General features: G+C 36.6%; 1 protein-coding gene and 1 pseudogene across 5 annotated transcripts in view; one reads left to right on the forward strand and one right to left on the reverse strand.

Moving 5' to 3' along the window:
* The window catches only part of RTL4 (retrotransposon Gag like 4), a 504,413-nt gene that overhangs the window by 27,608 nt on the left and 458,942 nt on the right, over window positions 1-17,863 (forward strand). The window lies entirely within an intron of this gene.
* Window positions 2,914-3,064, reverse strand: LOC112649590 (U2 spliceosomal RNA; annotated as a pseudogene).

The following is a 17,863-nucleotide window of genomic DNA, read 5'->3' on the forward strand; positions in this document are numbered from 1 at the left end:
ATAGTCTCAATTATTTTTGTTTCCCTTTTGTTTCTTTTGCCTGAAGAAACATATCTAGAAAAATGTTGCTAAGGCTAATGTCTAAGAGATTATGGCCTATGTTTTCTTTAAGAGGTTTTGTGGTTTTGGGTCTCACATTTAAACCTATAATCCATTTTGAGTTTATTTTTGTGTATAGTGTAAGAAAGTAGTTCATTTTTATTCTTTTGCATGCAGCTGTCCAGTTTTCCCAGCACTGTTTATTGAAGAGACTGTCTTCTCCATTGTATATTCTTGCCTCTTTTGTCATAGATTAATTGACAGTATAAGTATGAGTTTGTTTCTGGCTCTCAGTCCTGTTGCATTTATCTATGTGTCTATTTTTGTGCCATTTCCACATTGTTTTAATTACTATGGTTGTGTAGTATATCTTTAAATCTGGGATTATGAAACCTCCAGCTTTGTTCTGCTTTCTCAAGAGTGCATTGGGGTCTTTTGTAATTCTACACAAATTTTAGAATTATTTGCTCTAGTTCTGTGAAAGATACTATTGGCTTTTTGATGGGGATTGTACTGGATCTGTTGATTAGTTTAGGTGATATGAACATTTTAACAGTATTAATTATTTCAATCCATGAGCATGATATATATTTCCATTTTTATGTCATCTTCAATTTCTTTCATCAATGTTCTACAGTTTTCAGAGTACAGGTCTGTCTTTCACTTCCTTGGTTAAGTTTATTCCTAGGTATTCTATTCTTTTTGGTGAAATTGTAAATGAGATTATTTTCTTAATTTCTCTTTCTGCAACTTCATTATTAGAGTATAAAAAACAGAGCAGATTTCTGTATATTAATTTTTTATTCTGCACTTTACTGAATTTATGTATTAGTTCTAGTAGTTTATTGCTAGAGCCTATAGAATTTTCAGTGTATAGTATCATGTCATTTACAACAGTGACAATTTTACTTCTTTCTTACCAATTTGAGGGCCTTTTATTTCTTTTTCTTTTCTTATTGCTGTGGCTAGTACTTCTAGTACGGTGTTGAATAAAAGTGGTGAGAGTGACCATCTTTGACTTGTTCCTGATCGTAGAAGAAGTTTTCAACTTTTCACCAATGAGTATGTTACTAGCTGTGTGTTTGCCATATATGCCCTTCATTATGTTGAGGTATGTTTCATCTAAACCCACTTTGTTGAGAGTTTTTATCATGAATAAATGTTACATTTTGTCAATTGGTTTGTATACATCTATTGAGATAATCATTGTTTTATCCTTTTGTTAATGTGATATATCACATTGATTCGTGGATACTGAAATATCCTCATATCCTTGGAATAAATCCCACTTGATTAGACTGCAATAGACATTTTTTTTATTGGAAAACACACAGATGGCCAACAGACTCATGAAAATATGTTCATCACTAATCATCAGGAAAATGCAAATCAAAACCACAATGATATATTATTACCTTACACCTTTTAGAAAGGCTAGAATCAAAAAGACAAGAAATAACAAGTGTTGGTGTGGAGAAAAAGTAATCCTCATGCACTGTTGGTGGGAATGTAAATTGGTTGCAACAACTGTGAGAACAATATAGAATATAGAATCCCTGAAAAAGTTAAAAGTAGAAATACCATGTGATCCAATAATTCCACTACTGAGTTTTTATCCAAAGAAAATAAAAACACTAACTTGAAAAGATGTACACCTCCATATGTTTATTGCAGCATTATTTACAGTAGCCAAGTTATGGAAACAACCTAAACATCCATGGATAGATAAATGGATGATATCTGAATATTAATCAGCCTAAAAAAAGATGAGATCTTGGATTTGCAAACAACGTGGATGGCCCTAGAGAGTATTATGCTAAGTGAAATAAGTCTGACAGAGAATGACAAAAACCTTATGATTGCACTTATATGTAGAATCTAAGAAATAAAACAATCAGAAACAGATACATAAATACAGAAAACTAACTGACAGTTGCCAGAGGAGAGGATGGCGGTGGATAGGCAAAAGGGGTGAAGGAGAGTGGGAAGTGCAGGCTTCCAATTATGAAATGAATTAGTCATAAGAATGAAAGTTATAGCATAGGAATATAGTCAATGATATTGTAATAGTGTTGCATGGTGACAGATGGTAGCTACACTTGTGGTAAACATAGCATATAGAATTGTTAAATCATTATGTTGTACACCTGAAACTATTGTAACATTGCATGTCAACTATACATCAATGAAACATTTGTTGTATTTTTATATATTAGCAAAAATTAAAAATTTCCATGGAAAAAATGCTATTAACAGTAGCTTCAGCATATGTTAAATACTTATGGATTAATCTGAGAAAAGATGTGTAAGACTGAGAAAAATCAGAGGAGACCTTAGTAAGTAGTGAGATATATTGTTTCCATGAATCAGAAGGAAGACTTGATATTATTAAAATGTTAATTATTCACAATTTATCTACAGATTAACTCAATCTCAATTAAAATGTTGGTATGCTTTTTTTAAAAAATTGACTAAAAAAGATGGTTCTCAAATTTACATGGAAATATAAAGAACCTAAATTAGCCAAAACAAATTCAAAAAAGAACAAATTTGGAGGACTTGACTAGCTGATTTTCAAGTCTTAATATAATGCTACGGTAATCATGACTATGATATTGGCATAAAGATAAACAATTAGATTGATTTTTGCCAGCATCCATGAAACTGTGGCAGGCCAACTTGTCAGCTTGCAAGTAGGATAAAATCTCAGACCCTTCACAGTTCTTGACACAAGAGCCTTCAAAGTTATTTGTGATAATATATTTCTTAAATTGGGTTGTGAGTACGTGGATCTTCATTTAATGTTTATTCTCTATATTTTACATACACATTATAAGTTATTTTTATATGATACATTTAATAATAAAAACAAAAGAATACTAAACTTATTTGGAAAAATTCAGTAAATCCATGTCACTAAAAATGGTGCTGTCAAGCCAAATGGGATTATGACCTCTATAAATAATTGAGAATAATATCACACAACATAGTACACTTGATCTTAGCCAAGAGGCTGAGAAGCGATGAGATCACACAACGTAGGATTCCTTACTCAGTATGCTTTACAAGTTTTGACTCCATGCAGAAAGAACCAAAACTAGAAATCATTGATGACACTTATGGGTGAATTTTATACAAGAAAAATTACAATATATTGGGAAAGGAATGTACATTTATGTTTTAAGTTAAAACATAAGTTAAAAAAATATATATCCTTCCTTTTTGTTTTCTGCTTTAAAGGAGTTTTTTAAAAAATTAGTCAACCCTCTCCTTGTCTCTGTGGCATTGGTATGTGGGCTTGCATCATATTTTAATTAATTAATGTAGCAAACGGGTTTTTAGGTAAATGTTGCTTGGATAATTGGCTTTTCATTTAAGTAAAAGCTCAAGAGCTTAGGGAGAACTTCAAATCTCCATGGCACCCAGGGGCTTATTTTCAGCTCTGAGTACAACAGGAAACCTGACATTGATTTTGGCTGAGATAGAGCCATTCAAGGAGACATGGTAAGTCTAGAAGTAATTGCATATTTATAGATGAGATTTCAGGTGAAGATGCAGGACTTCAATAATGAGACCTGATATCCTTGAAATTTGGATTTTATTTTCCCTTGACTATTCGTGTCTTGAGTCTTTCAAGTTGCTTCATGTTTCCCTCTTTCCTGACAGGTGAATATCAGGGAAGGCAGATATATGGTGAGAGAAGGAGAGAGATTAAAGAGAGGAAGGTAGAAAGATACTGGAAAAGAAAGAGGGGAAGCAAGGAAGATAGAAGAAAGGGGCCAATCAGGAAAATAAATAGATTTAGCAGAACAGAGAGAAATAAGTAGAAGGAATTAAAAAAAAAAAACAGGAGTAGAAAGACTGTGTCTATGGTGATAATAGTAAATTCTAATAAAAAAAATTCTACTATTTATTATGCCTTTTCTATTTACCAGGCTCTTTACCTAATCTCACTTAATGTGTATAACATTAAGAAGTAGTTCCTATAATTCCCATTTTATAAATTAGAAAACAGAGGCCCAAAGAAGTTAAGTAATTGTCCCAAAATGGTGGAGTCTGGATTTGAATCCAGATCTGTTTGTCTCTAAAGCTAATACTTTCCCCACTGTATCAGACTACCTCTGCATGACACTGAAACAATAGGTTGAAAGGCAAAAGTTTATACTAAATAGGTTACCTGGCATCATATAAACAGAACACACAGAAATAATCTAGCTTTTGTTTCTCTTAATTTTCTCCCCTCATGCTACCCATAAAGGAGATTAAACTGACAGGCAGGGAGAAATATAAAATCTCAGCTTCAGTTTTTACTATTGCTGGGGCTTATAGGTCAAGCAACTTACTTCCCTCTGATCTCACAAAGGGCTTAATACACAGTTCACTCATAAAAACTCAGTCCAAACTAGCATTTTCTAATCTTTTAGGGGGTATGAACTCCTTTAAGATTCTAAAGAAAACTAAATATATGCACATTTACATGCAAAATTTTGTGCAACAATTCAGGAGTTTCATAGGCCATCTCAAAGTTCTGAGATTTACATCTGAGATAGAGGTCTTAGTGTTTGGAACTGCAAAAAATGACCCTGAAATCTGAGATAGAGGATGAGCACCAAACCTAGCACCTTGGCTCTGACAGAACTTGGATGAGTCATTTTCAGATGCAAGGTTGGATGTCGTTATCTTCTCTTCAGTTTTCATGGATAGCCCTATGAAAAGCTTGATGTCTGAAGCTTAAGTTTAAATTCCTACCTAGACTCCTACCTGATAAGCACTAAGAAAGTTCCATTAGAGCATTGTATTATTTGTGCACTTCAGTGCCCACTTGTGGTCAAGCGAAAGTATTTTACCTTGAGTATTGGATGTTAGAGATGGCTATCATGTCCTGGAGGAGTACAGCTCACTTTGAATTTCAGAATAGGGTCTTCTCTTTAGACATTACTTACTTTCATATCACTTTTATTTTTCAAAACTCATATATTCCACTAAAATTTTGATGGGACCTTGTTGTGGTTCATAGTGAAATAATAGCATATAAGAAAGAATGCTGGACAGAGTCAAGACCTGCCACTAACTTGCTGTTATTGTTACTGAAGGTAGAGCACATTCCCTTTGTGTCCTCTGTATTTTCATTTGTAACATGAAGGGATTGTATTATTATCAGTACTTTTCAAACCTCTTTACATTTTTTTTAGTAGTGAAAACTTGTAACCAGTGGAAATCTTATATAAACAAACTGAAGTAGCGCTGTTGTGATTAAAAAGTGATCATAGTGATGGGAAAGAGTCAGAGTCAGATTCCCTTCCCCATTCTCATTCTTTCTCCATACCACCAACAAATCTATAAGCCAATTCCATATAGTTTGAAAATAGTTGATCTACAGAGCAACAGCATGTAATGGTCAAGAACATTGGAGTCAAGCATATACAGGTTCTGTTCCTAGCTTCATCACTTAATAGTTCTATGCTTTTCAGCAAACCACTTAATCCCTCTATGCCCCAATTTCCATATCTTACAAGTGAGGATGATAAATAGCTCTTATTCCATAAGGTGGTTGTGAAGACTTAGTGACTTAATGTATGTAAAGTGATTACCCAGTGCCTGGTATATGGTAAGTGCTCAATGAATGTTTGCTGTTATTAGTATTGATTTATATTATTTTAAACAAAGATTTGGCTCATGAAAAATTAGGTCATCTAGGTTTCCCATTGTGCTTTCTTGCTCAATAACTTCTTCCTTCTTATGCTATGCTATAGTTAGAGTAACTAGCATAGTAAGCAGGACCTCTCAATCTCTTTAACATTTTAACTACACTACAATAAGTACAATAAATGGATGTAGTAAATAGTCACATAGCACACTTTTTGAGATATACTTGTGATTTTCCATTTTTATCTTTTTAGTCATGGGGTGCTTTGTTTTTTTAAAATACAATATTACTCAGGGCACCTGGGTGGCTCAGTTGGTTAACCATCTGACTCTTGATCAGGTCAGGTCATGATCTCAGGGTTGTGAAATGGAGCCCCACATCAGGCTCCATGCTGAGTGTGGAGCCTACTTAAGATTCTCTCTCTTGGTCTCCCTCTATCCATCCTCCCCTCTCAAAAATAAAGAAAAATGGGGAAAAAAAGATTACTATGGAATTCAGTACGTAAAGCAGACAAGAGTAGAGCTACTCTAATTGAGTCAGAATGGAAAAGGAAGAATTACCTCCTATATCTTTTCCACCCCTGCAACACCAACCCCCTCATACATTCTGGAGAACAGAGAAATATTCCATTGCTCTATGGAGAAATGTTTGAAAACCACTGGACCACTAAGATCCTTCTATATCTTAGGTTCTATGAAACTAATTCATTAAGACAATTTAAGGTTTTCCATACTCCCATTATTTTAAGGAAAATACAGACCTAGAAAAGGATACTTTACCCTAGAGATCATTCTTAGATCCATTGGATGAGAAACTTAGCCTACGTGTCCTACTACTGTGATCCATTTGAGTCTATCTGCTCAGAACTCCCATAGTATGTTAAAAAACCAAAACAGCTTTATGGAGGTATAACTGGCATAAATAAACTGTATATATTTAAAGTGCATAATTTAATCTTTTCACATATGTCTACATCCATGAAACCATTATTACTATAAAGTTAGTGAACATACCCATTGTCTCCCAAAGTTTCATCAGGACCTTTTGGAATCTCCTCTCAGCCCCAGAAAACTCTTTTGGTCACAGTATAATAGTATATGTTTCTCAGATTTTTATATAAATGGAATCACAGTATATCCTTTTATTTGTCTAGCTTCTCTAACTCAATCATATTATTTTGAGATATATCTAAATGTTGCATATCAACAATTTGTTCCTTTGTATTTATGAGCAGTATTCCATTGTATGGATATACCACAGTTTGTTTAATCCATTCACATATGGATAGACAGTTGAGTCATTTCCAGTGTTTAGACCATTCACATTTAATATAATTATTAATATGGCTAGGTTTAATCCCCTCCTCTTGCTATTTAATTTTCATTTGTCATATGTGTTCTTTGTTCCCTTTCCTGTGTTTTTTTTTTGTTTTTTTTTCTTTATTTTGGCTCAATTGAAAATTTTTTTATCACATTTAATCTCATTTATAAATTAATCTCTTATTAACTTTAAGTCTTTGTTTTGTAATTTTATTAGTATTTGGGAAGGGAGTTATAATATACGTCTTAAATCACAATCTGTTTTCAAGTGTTATTATACAACTTACCATATAGTATAGGAGTCATACAACAGTATGCTTCCATTTCTCTCCTTTAAGCCTTAGTGCTACAGTTGTCATGCATTTGGCTTTTATTCATCCAACAGTTGGGTCTGCTGGTGATGAATTTTGTCAGTTTTGGTGTGTCTGAAAACATCTTTAATTCCCTTTCATTTTTATATTTTTTTATTGTAGTAAAATACACATAACATAAAATTTACCATTTTAACCATTTTAAATTATTCAGTTCAGTGGCATTGAGTACATTCACATTGTTGTACAATCATCACTACCATCCATATCCAGAACTTTTGCATCTTTCTCAACCAGAACCCTATACCCATCAAACACTAACTCTCCACTCCCCTGCTATTAGCCCCTGCCAACCACTTTTCTTTCTGTCTCTATGAATTTGACTACTTTAGGTACCTTATATAAATGAAATCACACAATATTTGTCTTTTGGTGAGTGGTTTATTTTACTTAGTATAAAGTCCTCAGTGTTCAGCCATGTTGTAGTATGTGTCAGAATTACCTTCCTTTTTAAGACTGAATAATATTCTACTTCATGTGTATATCACATTTTGTTTATCATCTGTTGATGAACATTTGTGTTCCCATCTTTTAACTATGGTAAATAATGTTGCTTTGAATATGGGTGTACAAATACTTGTTAAAGTTCTTGCTTTCACTTCTTTTGGGTATATACTCAAAAGTATGTGGGTATGTCTCCTTTATTTTTATTTATTTATTTTTGTCCCTTTTATTTTTAGAAGATACTTTATCTTGACAGCTTTTTTTCTTTTGGTATTTTGAAGATAATACTGCACTGTCTTCCTACTTACATTGTTTCCAATGAAAATAATCTGTTATTCCTTTCTTTGTTTCTCTACATTAGGTGTCTTTTTTCCTCTACTTTTAAGATTTTCTCTTTATCACTGGCTTCCCTGAAGTTTGATTATGATGTAAATTCGTGTGGTGGTCTTCTTCTTTCCTCCTCCTCTTCCTTTTCCTCTTCCTCTTCCTCTTCCTCTTCCTCTTCCTCTTCCTCTTCCTCTTCCTCTTCCTCTTCCTCTTCCTCTTCCTCTTCTTCTTCTTCTTCTTCTTCTTCTTCTTCTTCTTCTTCTTCTTCTTCTTCTCCTCCTCCTCCTCCTCCTCCTCCTCCTCCTCCTCCTTCTCCTTCTCCTTCTTTGGTTCGAGTTTTCTTGATCTTCTTGGATATGTGTTTTTATATTTTCATCAAATGTGGAAATTTATTGTCCATCATCTTCAAATATTTTTTCTTTCCTACTCTTCTTTCTCCCCTTTACTCTTTGTGTTTTGTTTCATATACTATCTTTGTGGATTTAGGTGTATTGACATTTTAAAATTCAATATCTAGTCTGTTATTAATTATATCTAGTAGCATTTTCCATCTCACACATTGTAGTTTTCATCTCTACAACTTTTATTTAGGTTCTTCTTATATCTTCCATATCTTTATTTAACTTTTTAATACAGTAGAATACAGTAGAATAAATTTTAAGTGTCCTTTTCTGCTTATAGTAATGTATACTCCAGTAGTGGGCCAGTCTTGGTGGGTTATTTTCACATTATGGGTCATTTTTTCCTGCCACTTTGCATGCACGGTAACCTTTTATTTGATGCCAGATATTGTGAGTCTTACTTTGTTGGGGTTGTATATATATTTTTTGTATTCCTATAAATATTCTTGCGTTTTGTTCTGGGACATAGTGATACCACTTGGAAAGAGAATGATAAGTTTAGTTCTTACTTTTAGGTTTATTAGGCAGAACTAGATTTATGTTCAGCCTGGAACTAGTTACTTCCTATTATTGAAGATAAACCCTTCTATCTGTCAAAGATCAAGACCTGAACAATCGCCTGGATTGGCCATACCCAAAGCAGCATCCTAAGGAGACTAAACAATGGCTTTGGTCTATGACAATGAATGAGTTGTCCTTGTTCTATTAAGTTCAACGAGACCTTGAGGTGAGAGAGTAAAAAGCTAGGTGGAGTTTGAAAGTCCTGTGATATGATTGTGTTTCTGTATGTGTATGTATGTAATTGGTACATGCACAGAATATATTGTTTTAAGCTGAATAGCAGACTACTTCATCTTCCATTTATGGCTTATGTTAGCATACATCAGGCATAGGCTGGAAATAGAGGGGAATGTTTCAGATGCCATTACCATCATTGAATATTTATGGATTATGACTAGAGATGTATGGTGTTAGGCTGGTGTAGTATAAGTCAGTCAGAAAGGTGACCTCTTCATTACTTTACATGCCAAGATAGGTATTCTAAGATACCCTAAAATTACTCTGAGATGAACTCAGGAAATTTATTCATAGAGTTTAAATAAGTAGGTCCCAAACAAGAATTAAATTGACAATAGAAAATAAGCTGCAGTGAGCTTCCACATGTCCACTTTATTTTTGGCATTATTGTTGTTAGTTTCTAATTCTGGCATGTGGATTCAGCACTCAAGAGGCCATTAAATCCTGTCAGTTATTTTGTTCCCAGTTAGCATATAGCCACCAGAATGATGTCAGTAAGTATCTTTATTTGCAAGGTCATATGACTAAATTTATAAGGAACATACACATTTCATCTACCATCTAGACCACTGACATTAAGATTCAATCAGAATTCTTTTTGATCAACCCATTGATAAAATTAAGTTCATATAGAGTACATTTCTTAAAGTTTGGTAAGAAGACCACCTACAATAGAATCACCTAAAAAGCTTACTGAAACTGTAAATTTATAGGTCTCATTCCAGACCTACTAAATCAGAATCTCTGGGGATGCCTGGGTGGCTCAGTCCGTTGAATGTCCAACTCTTGATTTTGGCTCAGGTCATGATCTCAGGCTCCAGGGATCAGCCCCGTGTAGGGCTCCCCACTCAACAGGGATTCTGCTTGTCTCCCTCTCTCTCTGCCTGCTCTCTCTCTCTCAAATAAAATAAATCTTTAAAAAATAAAATCAGAATATCTGGGTATGGGGCCCAGGAATCTATATTTTTAACAAGTTACCCACAGGTTTCTGTAGCACACTAATTTTTTAAAAGCACTGCTATAGGACTAATATTTTTTAAAAGGAAAAAGTCTTCTAAGTATGAACCAGTACCTTTGTTGTTAATTGTTAAATATTTCCAGATATCTTCTAAACTTGGATTTAATCTTATATTTACATTTTTGTTCAGTGCTCATTCGTAACTCACTAACATCTCTTCAAGTGAGAATTGCACAAAAACCGAGACCCAGCTTCAGTTCAGTTTGTAGTCAACGTACCTCTAGTTGTTCCTTGCATCTCTATTTACATCTATTACAGTTGGGGGGGGGAATATATTCACTTTAATTTGTTACTGCTGGTTAAAGCAGTGGTTCTTGCACTTAGGTGTGCATTATCACCTGGAGGGCTTGTTAAACCACAGATCACTGGGCCCTGTCCCCAGAGTTTCTGATTCAGTAGATCTGTGATGAGACCCCATGATTTGCATTTCTAACATATTCCTGAGTGATACTGTTGCTGCAGGTCTGGGGACCAACTTTGAGAACCAGAGTTAAAGAAACAGGCTGCCTTCTGAAGGTTTGGATTAGCTAAAAACTGGTTCTCAAATGGGACTACACCTTGGAATCACGTGAGAATCTTAAACAGTATACTAGTGCCTGGGACTTGCTCCAGATTAATTAAATCAGAATCACTGGGAGTGAATCCTGGGCGTGAGTGGCTTTTAATATTTAAACGTGATTCTAGCATGAATTCAGTGTTGCAACCTACTGTGCTATAAACTTCAGGCCAAATTCCCTTCTATTCCCTTCTTCTTTTTTCCCATGTAGCTGAACAATGACTAAAGATGTTGAAAAACCCTTGCACTTTTTACTTCATCCATTGGACAGCTTCCCTAATTGTATATTGTGCATTGTTGCTTTGGGACAATCTTGCTTTTTAATTCCAACTTTGACCTGTTTTCAAGGATCTTGATGCTGACTTGGAGTGACCCTGCACAGTGTGATCTTTTCCTCCTTCCCTGTGTCTATAGTTTTACAAGTCCATTTCTTTCTGAAGCAATAAGCTATTCATCATCAGAGCTATTATCCAGAAGGGTTCTGTGCAGGAGCTCTTCTCCTATACAATGTTTGCAACAGGTGATGTTTTTAATCTCTTTATTTATAGCATCCTCCATAATTGGAATGTGCCAAACAAGTGACAATAGTTGGAAGATCTTAATTATTGAACATTCATCATGTGCATAGTTAGGAATAGTACTTTTGATCATGATGGATCCTTTCTCATTAAAATCCTTTGTAGACTAGAGAAATCAGTTTTGCCACAAAAAGAATACTCTCTGAGAGCTATATTGATGCTTAATTCACCTGTCAGGATTAAGATGAGGTGGAAAGAAGTTTCTTCCCAAACTCCCTATGGTCTTACTTAGAATGTGGACTACATTTGGGAATGGGGCTTCACAGAGACAGGGAACATTGTGACCCAGTAAAATCAAGTCTCTATTGAGGTTTCTATTTTCATTCATGTGCTCAAAAAAATATTTGCTAAAGGTCTACTGTACCAGGCACTGTTCTAAGTGTTTGGGATAGAGCAATGGGGAAGATAAAGTTCCTTCCTCAAGGCAATGCCATTCCATTGGCCAGTGCGTGTGGGTGTGGGTGTCTGTGTAAGACGTCTAAAAATGTAAGCAAGTAAAAAAATATATATATACAGGTATAAAAAATTTCAAATGTGGTAAGTACTAGGAAGGAAAGAAGCAGGAGAGAAAGAGTGCATTGGGAGTGAGAGCAGGGCTATGCTGCTTTGCCTAAGGATGTCCAATGAGAAGTCAGTGCAGAAGCACATTATCTGGATAAGGATTTTATTTTTTTAATTAATTTATTTTTGTATATATATTTTTAATTTATTTTTTTATTGGAGTTCAATTTGCCAACATATAGCATAACGCCCAGTGCTCATCCCACCAAGTGCCCCCCTCAGTGCCATCACTCAGTCACCCCAACCCCCCGCCCACCTCCCCTACCACTACCCCTTATTCATTTCCCAGAGTTAGGTGTCTCTCATGTTTTGTCACCCTCACGGATATTTTCACTCATTTTCTCTCCTTTCCCTTTCACTAATTTTTATATTCCCCAAATGAATGAGACCATATAATGTTTGTCCTTCTCCGATTGACTTATTTCACTCAGCATAACACCCTCCAGGTCCATCCACATCGAAGCAAAAGGTGGGTATTTGTCGTTTCTAATGGCTGAGTAATATTCCATTGTATACATATACCACATCTTCTTTATCCATTCATCTTTCAATGGACACCGAGGCTCCTTCCACAGGTTGGCTATAGGGGACATTGCTGCTATAAACATTGGGGTGCAGATGTCCTGGAATTTCACTGCATCTGTATCTTTGGGGTAAATCCCAGCAGTGCAATTGCTGGGTCGTAGGGAAGATCTATTTTTAACTCTTTGAGGAACCTCCACAGAGTTTTCCAGAGTGGCTGCACCAGTTCACATTCCCACCAACAGTGCAAGAGGGTTCCCCTTTCTCCACATCCTCTCCAACATTTGTTGTTTCCCTCCTTGTTAATTTTCCCCATTCTCACTGGTGTGAGGTGGTATCTCATTGTGGTTTTGATTTGTATTTCCCTGATGGCAAGTGATGCGGAGCATTTTCTCATGTTCTTGTTGGCTATGTCTATGTCTTCCTCTGTGACATTTTTGTTCAGGTCTTTTGCCCATTTCATGATTGGATTGTTTGTTTCTTTGCTGTTAAGTTTAATAAGTTCTTTATAGATCTTGGATGCTAGCCCTTTATCTGATAGATCATTTGCAAATATCTTTTCCCATTCTGTAGGTTGTCTTTTAGTTTTGTGGACTATTTCTTTTGCTGTGCAAAAGCTTCTTATCTTGATGAGGTCCCAATAATTCAGTTTTGCTTTTGTTTTTTTTGCCTTCGTGGATATATCTTGCAAGAAGTTGCTGTGGCCAAGTTCAAAAAGGGTGTTGCCTGTGTTCTCCTCTAGGATTTTGATGGAATCTTGTCTCACATTTAGATCTTTCATCCATTTTGATTTTATCTTTGTGTATGGTGTAAGAGAATGGTCTAGTTTCATTCTTCTACATGTGGATCTCCAATTTCCCCAGCACCATTTATTGAAGAGACTGTCTTTTTTCCAGTGGATAGTCTTTCCTGCTTTTTCGAATATTAGTTGACCATAAAGTTGAGGGTCCACTTCTGGATTCTCCATTCTGTTCCATTGATCTATGTGTCTGTTTTTGTGCCAATACCACACTGTCTTGATGACCACAGCTTTGTAGTACAACCTGAAATCTGGCATTGTGATGCCCCCAGCTATGGTTTTCTTTTTTAATATTCTTCTGGCTATTCAGGGTCTTTTCTGATTCCACAGAAATCTAAGATGATTTGTTTCAACTCTCTGAAGAAAGTCCATGGTATTTTGATAGGGATTGCATTAAACGTGTAAATTGCCCTGGGTAACATTGACATTTTCACAATATTAATTCTTCCAATCCATGAGCGTGGAATATTTTTCCATCTCTTTGTGTCTTCCTCAATTTCTTTCAGAGGTTTTCTGTAGTTTTTAGGGTATATATCCTTTACCTCTTTGGTTAGGTTTATTCCTAGGTATCTTATGCTTTTGGGTTGTTAAAGTCTCCCAGTATTAGTGTAGAATTATCTACATATGTCTTTACTTTGGTTATTAATTGATTGATATACTTGGCAGCTCCCACATTAGGGGCATAAATATTCATAATTGTTAGGTCCTTTGTTGGATAGATCCTTGAAGTATGATACAGTGTCCCTCTTCATCTCTTACTACAGTCTTTGAGATAAACTTTAATTTATCTGATAGGATTGCTATCCCTGCTTTTTTTGAGGACCATTGGAGTGGTAAATGGTTCTTTACCTTTCATTTTCAGGCTGTAGGTGTCCTTAGGTCTGAAATGAGTCTCTTGTAGACAGCAAATAGATGGGTCTTGCTTTTTTGGGGGGAGGAGGTTTCGCTTTTTTATCCAGTCTGAAACCCTGCATCTTTTGATGGTATCACTAAGCCCATTCAGGTTCTGTTACTATTGAAAGATAGATTTAGTGTCATCATAATACCTATTCAGTCCCTGTTTTTGTTGGTTATTTCCATCGGCGTCCTCTTTCTTTTACAGAGTCCCCCTTAATATTTCTTGCAGAGCTGGTTTGGTGGTGTCATATTCTTTCAGTTTCTGCCTATCTTGGAAGCTCTTTATCTCTCCTTCTATTCTGAATGAGAGCCTTGCTGGATAATGTATTCTTGGCTGCATGTTCTTCTCATTTAGTACCGTGTATATATCATGCCAGCCCTTTCTGGCCTGCCAAGTCTCTGTGGAGAGGTCTGCTGTTAAAATAATATTTCTCCCCATATAAGTTAGGGACCTCTTGTCTCTTGCTGCTTTAAGGATTTTTCTCTTTAACTTTGGAATTTGCAAGTTTCACTATTAAATGTTGAGGTGTTGAACGGTTTTTATGGATTTTAAGGGGGGGAAACCTCTCTATCTCCTGGATCTGAGTGCCTGTTTCCCTCCCCAAATTAGGGAAGTTCTCAGCTATGATTTGTTCAAATAAAGTTTCTGGCCCTCTATCCCTTCAGCGCCCTCTGGAACCCCAATTAAATGTAGATTTTTCCTTTTGAGGCTGTCATTTATTTCCCTTAACCTTTCCTCATGGTCTTTCAATTGTTTTTCTCTTTTTTCCTCAGCTTCCTTCTTTGGTATCAACTTGTGTTCTTTTTTATTCTTTAAGATTTTAATTATTTATGGGGGATCCCTGGGTGGCGCAGCGGTTTGGCGCCTGCCTTTGGCCCAGGGCGCAATCCTGGAGACCCGGGATCGAATCCCACATCGGGCTCCCGGTGCATGGAGCCTGCTTCTCCCTCTGCCTGTGTCTCTGCCTCTCTCTCTCTCTCACTGTGTGCCTATCATAAAAAATAAAAAAAAAAAGATTTTAATTATTTATGAAAGACACAAAGAGAGAGAGGCAGAGATACAGACAAGGGAGAAGCAGGCTCCATGCAGAGAGCCTGATGTGGGATTCGATCCTGGGACTCCAGGATCATGCCCTGAGCCAAAGGCAGATGCTCAACCACTGAGCCACCCAGGCATCCCATCAACTTGTCTTCTATGTCACTCACTCTGTCTTCTACCTCCTTTTTTTTTTTTAAATATTTTATTTATTTATTCATAGAGATGCAGAGAGAGAGAGAGAGAGAGAGGCAGAGACACAGGCAGAGGGAGAAGCAGGCTCCATGCAGGGAGCCTGACGTGGGACTCGATCCCGGGACTCCAGGATCATGCCCTGGGCTGCAGGCAGCGCTAAACCGCTGCGCCACCGGGGCTGCCCCTGTCTTCTACCTCCTTAACCCTCGTTATTAGGGCCTGCAGTTTGGATTGCATCTCATTTAATTGTTTTTTAATTTCGGCTTGATTAGATCTTAATTCTGCAGTCATGAAGTCTCTTGAATCCTTTATGCTTTTTTTCCAGAGCCACCAGTAGCTTTATAATTGTGCTGCTAAATTGGCTGACATTGAATTGTAATCCAAATTCTGTAACTGTGGCAGAGAGTAATGTTTCTGATTTTTTCTTTTGTGGTAAGTTCTTTCTAGTCATTTTGCTCAGTGCAGAGTGGCTAAAAACAATTTGTACTTGTTAAAAGCACAAACTCCTCTCTGTAGCATTCCAGCTGTTTTCTCTTTAAATCTCAGGTCGAATTCATAAGCACATAAGTTTTCAGGATGATTTGAAAGTTATCTATGTAAGTTGGTGGGGACATGAGTTGGGGACCCTACTCCTCTGCCATCTTGCCCCCCCTCCCTGATAATGATTTTAAAATGATTACTCTGGCTGCTACAGAGTATGGTCTATAAGATGGCAAGAGTGAGTACATAGTGATTAGATTGGAGGTGACTTAGCCTAAGATTTTAGCAATGCAGGAATGAGAAATGGGTAAATAAGTGAATATCATGAATATCATGAATTTTATAGGCATAGCCAACAGGACTTGCTGATGGACTGGCTATGGAATGGGAGGAAAAGAGAAAAGGTGTCTGGATTTTTGGTTTGAACAACTGGGATGATGTTGGGGGTATTTACTAAAATGGGGAACAGCGGGAGGAAGAGCAAATTTAGGAGAAAAGAATTCTATTTTGGTCATGCTTACTTTGAGATGTCTATATTGAAATAGAGATTCTTGTTTGGTATCATGACTCTGGAATTCAGAGAGAGATGTCTGAGCTGGAGATAAACATTTTTGATTCTCCAACATATAGAGGGAATTTAAAGCCATGGGCCTGAATAAGATGCCCTAGGGAATGAGTGTAGAAGAGAGGAGAGACCTGAAGCCTGAGCCCTGAGGCTAATGGTCAGGGAAATGAGGAGGATATAGAGGAGATTAAGAAGGAACAACCAATGAGGTAGGAGGACAAACTCAGTGAGTGCCTTTCCCAGAAACCCAAATGTAAGAAGTAAATCCGGAAGAAGGGGTGATCAACTGTGTCAACTCATGCTGACCAATGCTGCTGAGAGGCATGTCCTGAGCCAATGTAATATACAGAATAGAATGCTGGTTTGCAAAGCTGGAAACTTGAGTTTTAAATAAGTAACTGGAACTAATTGCATCATCATCATCATCATCATCATCATCATCATCCTGGTAGTAATCAATTTTTCCCCATATCTCTTATGTTTCAGGCACTGGCCTAAGTGTTTGAATGCATTAGCTCAATGAATCCTCCAAAACACAATAAGAGGAATATGCTATTATAATTTCCATTTCACAGATGGGGGAACTGAAGCTCATAGAAGTAAAATCATACGCTCAATGTCACAGCATTGTCTGGGGCAAATTTCCTTTGAGCCTCAGTTTCCCATACCTGTAAAATTAGTGAGTGGATTGGTTTATTTTTCTCTTCAAATTTTTATTTAAATTCCAGTTATTTTACTAAACTTTTTTCAGCAATTAGACCTTCATCTAAAACAAAAGCAGGGGCAGTCTGGGTGGCTCAGTTGTTTAGGGCTGCCTTTGGCCCAGGGTGTGATCCTGGAGACCCGGGATCGAGTCCCACGACAGGCTCCCTGCATGGAGCCTGCTTCTCCCTCTGCCTGTGTCTCTCCCCCTCTCTCTCTGTCACTCATGAATAAATAAATATAATCTTTAAGAAAAAAAGCAGAAGCAGAAACTCAATATAAAAAAATCACAGAATTGCGCTATTATAAACTTTCATATAAGGTCGGTAGTCCCATATTCTGGGCTTCTACCCATTCCCCCACTCTCTGCCCTGTGTTTCCCAAACCACTCAACTGAATGGATTCTGTGTCCTTTGGCCTTTGAAAGCTAATTTAGGTTTTCATCTGCCCTCCTTGTGATCAAGGGCTAGTATTACAGTGTTATTGGTCAGTGTTAAGAAATTCTTCTCTGGCTCTGGGCCACATACCAGAGCCATCAGTATGTGTGGGGTGAAGTCAGGACTACTTGCACTTCAGTGAACTGGCCATAATGTAAGCTCCTCACTGTC

This window comes from Canis lupus, chromosome X, assembly GCF_003254725.2.
Source record: "Canis lupus dingo isolate Sandy chromosome X, ASM325472v2, whole genome shotgun sequence".
In the NCBI taxonomy this organism is placed as follows: domain Eukaryota; kingdom Metazoa; phylum Chordata; class Mammalia; order Carnivora; family Canidae; genus Canis; species Canis lupus.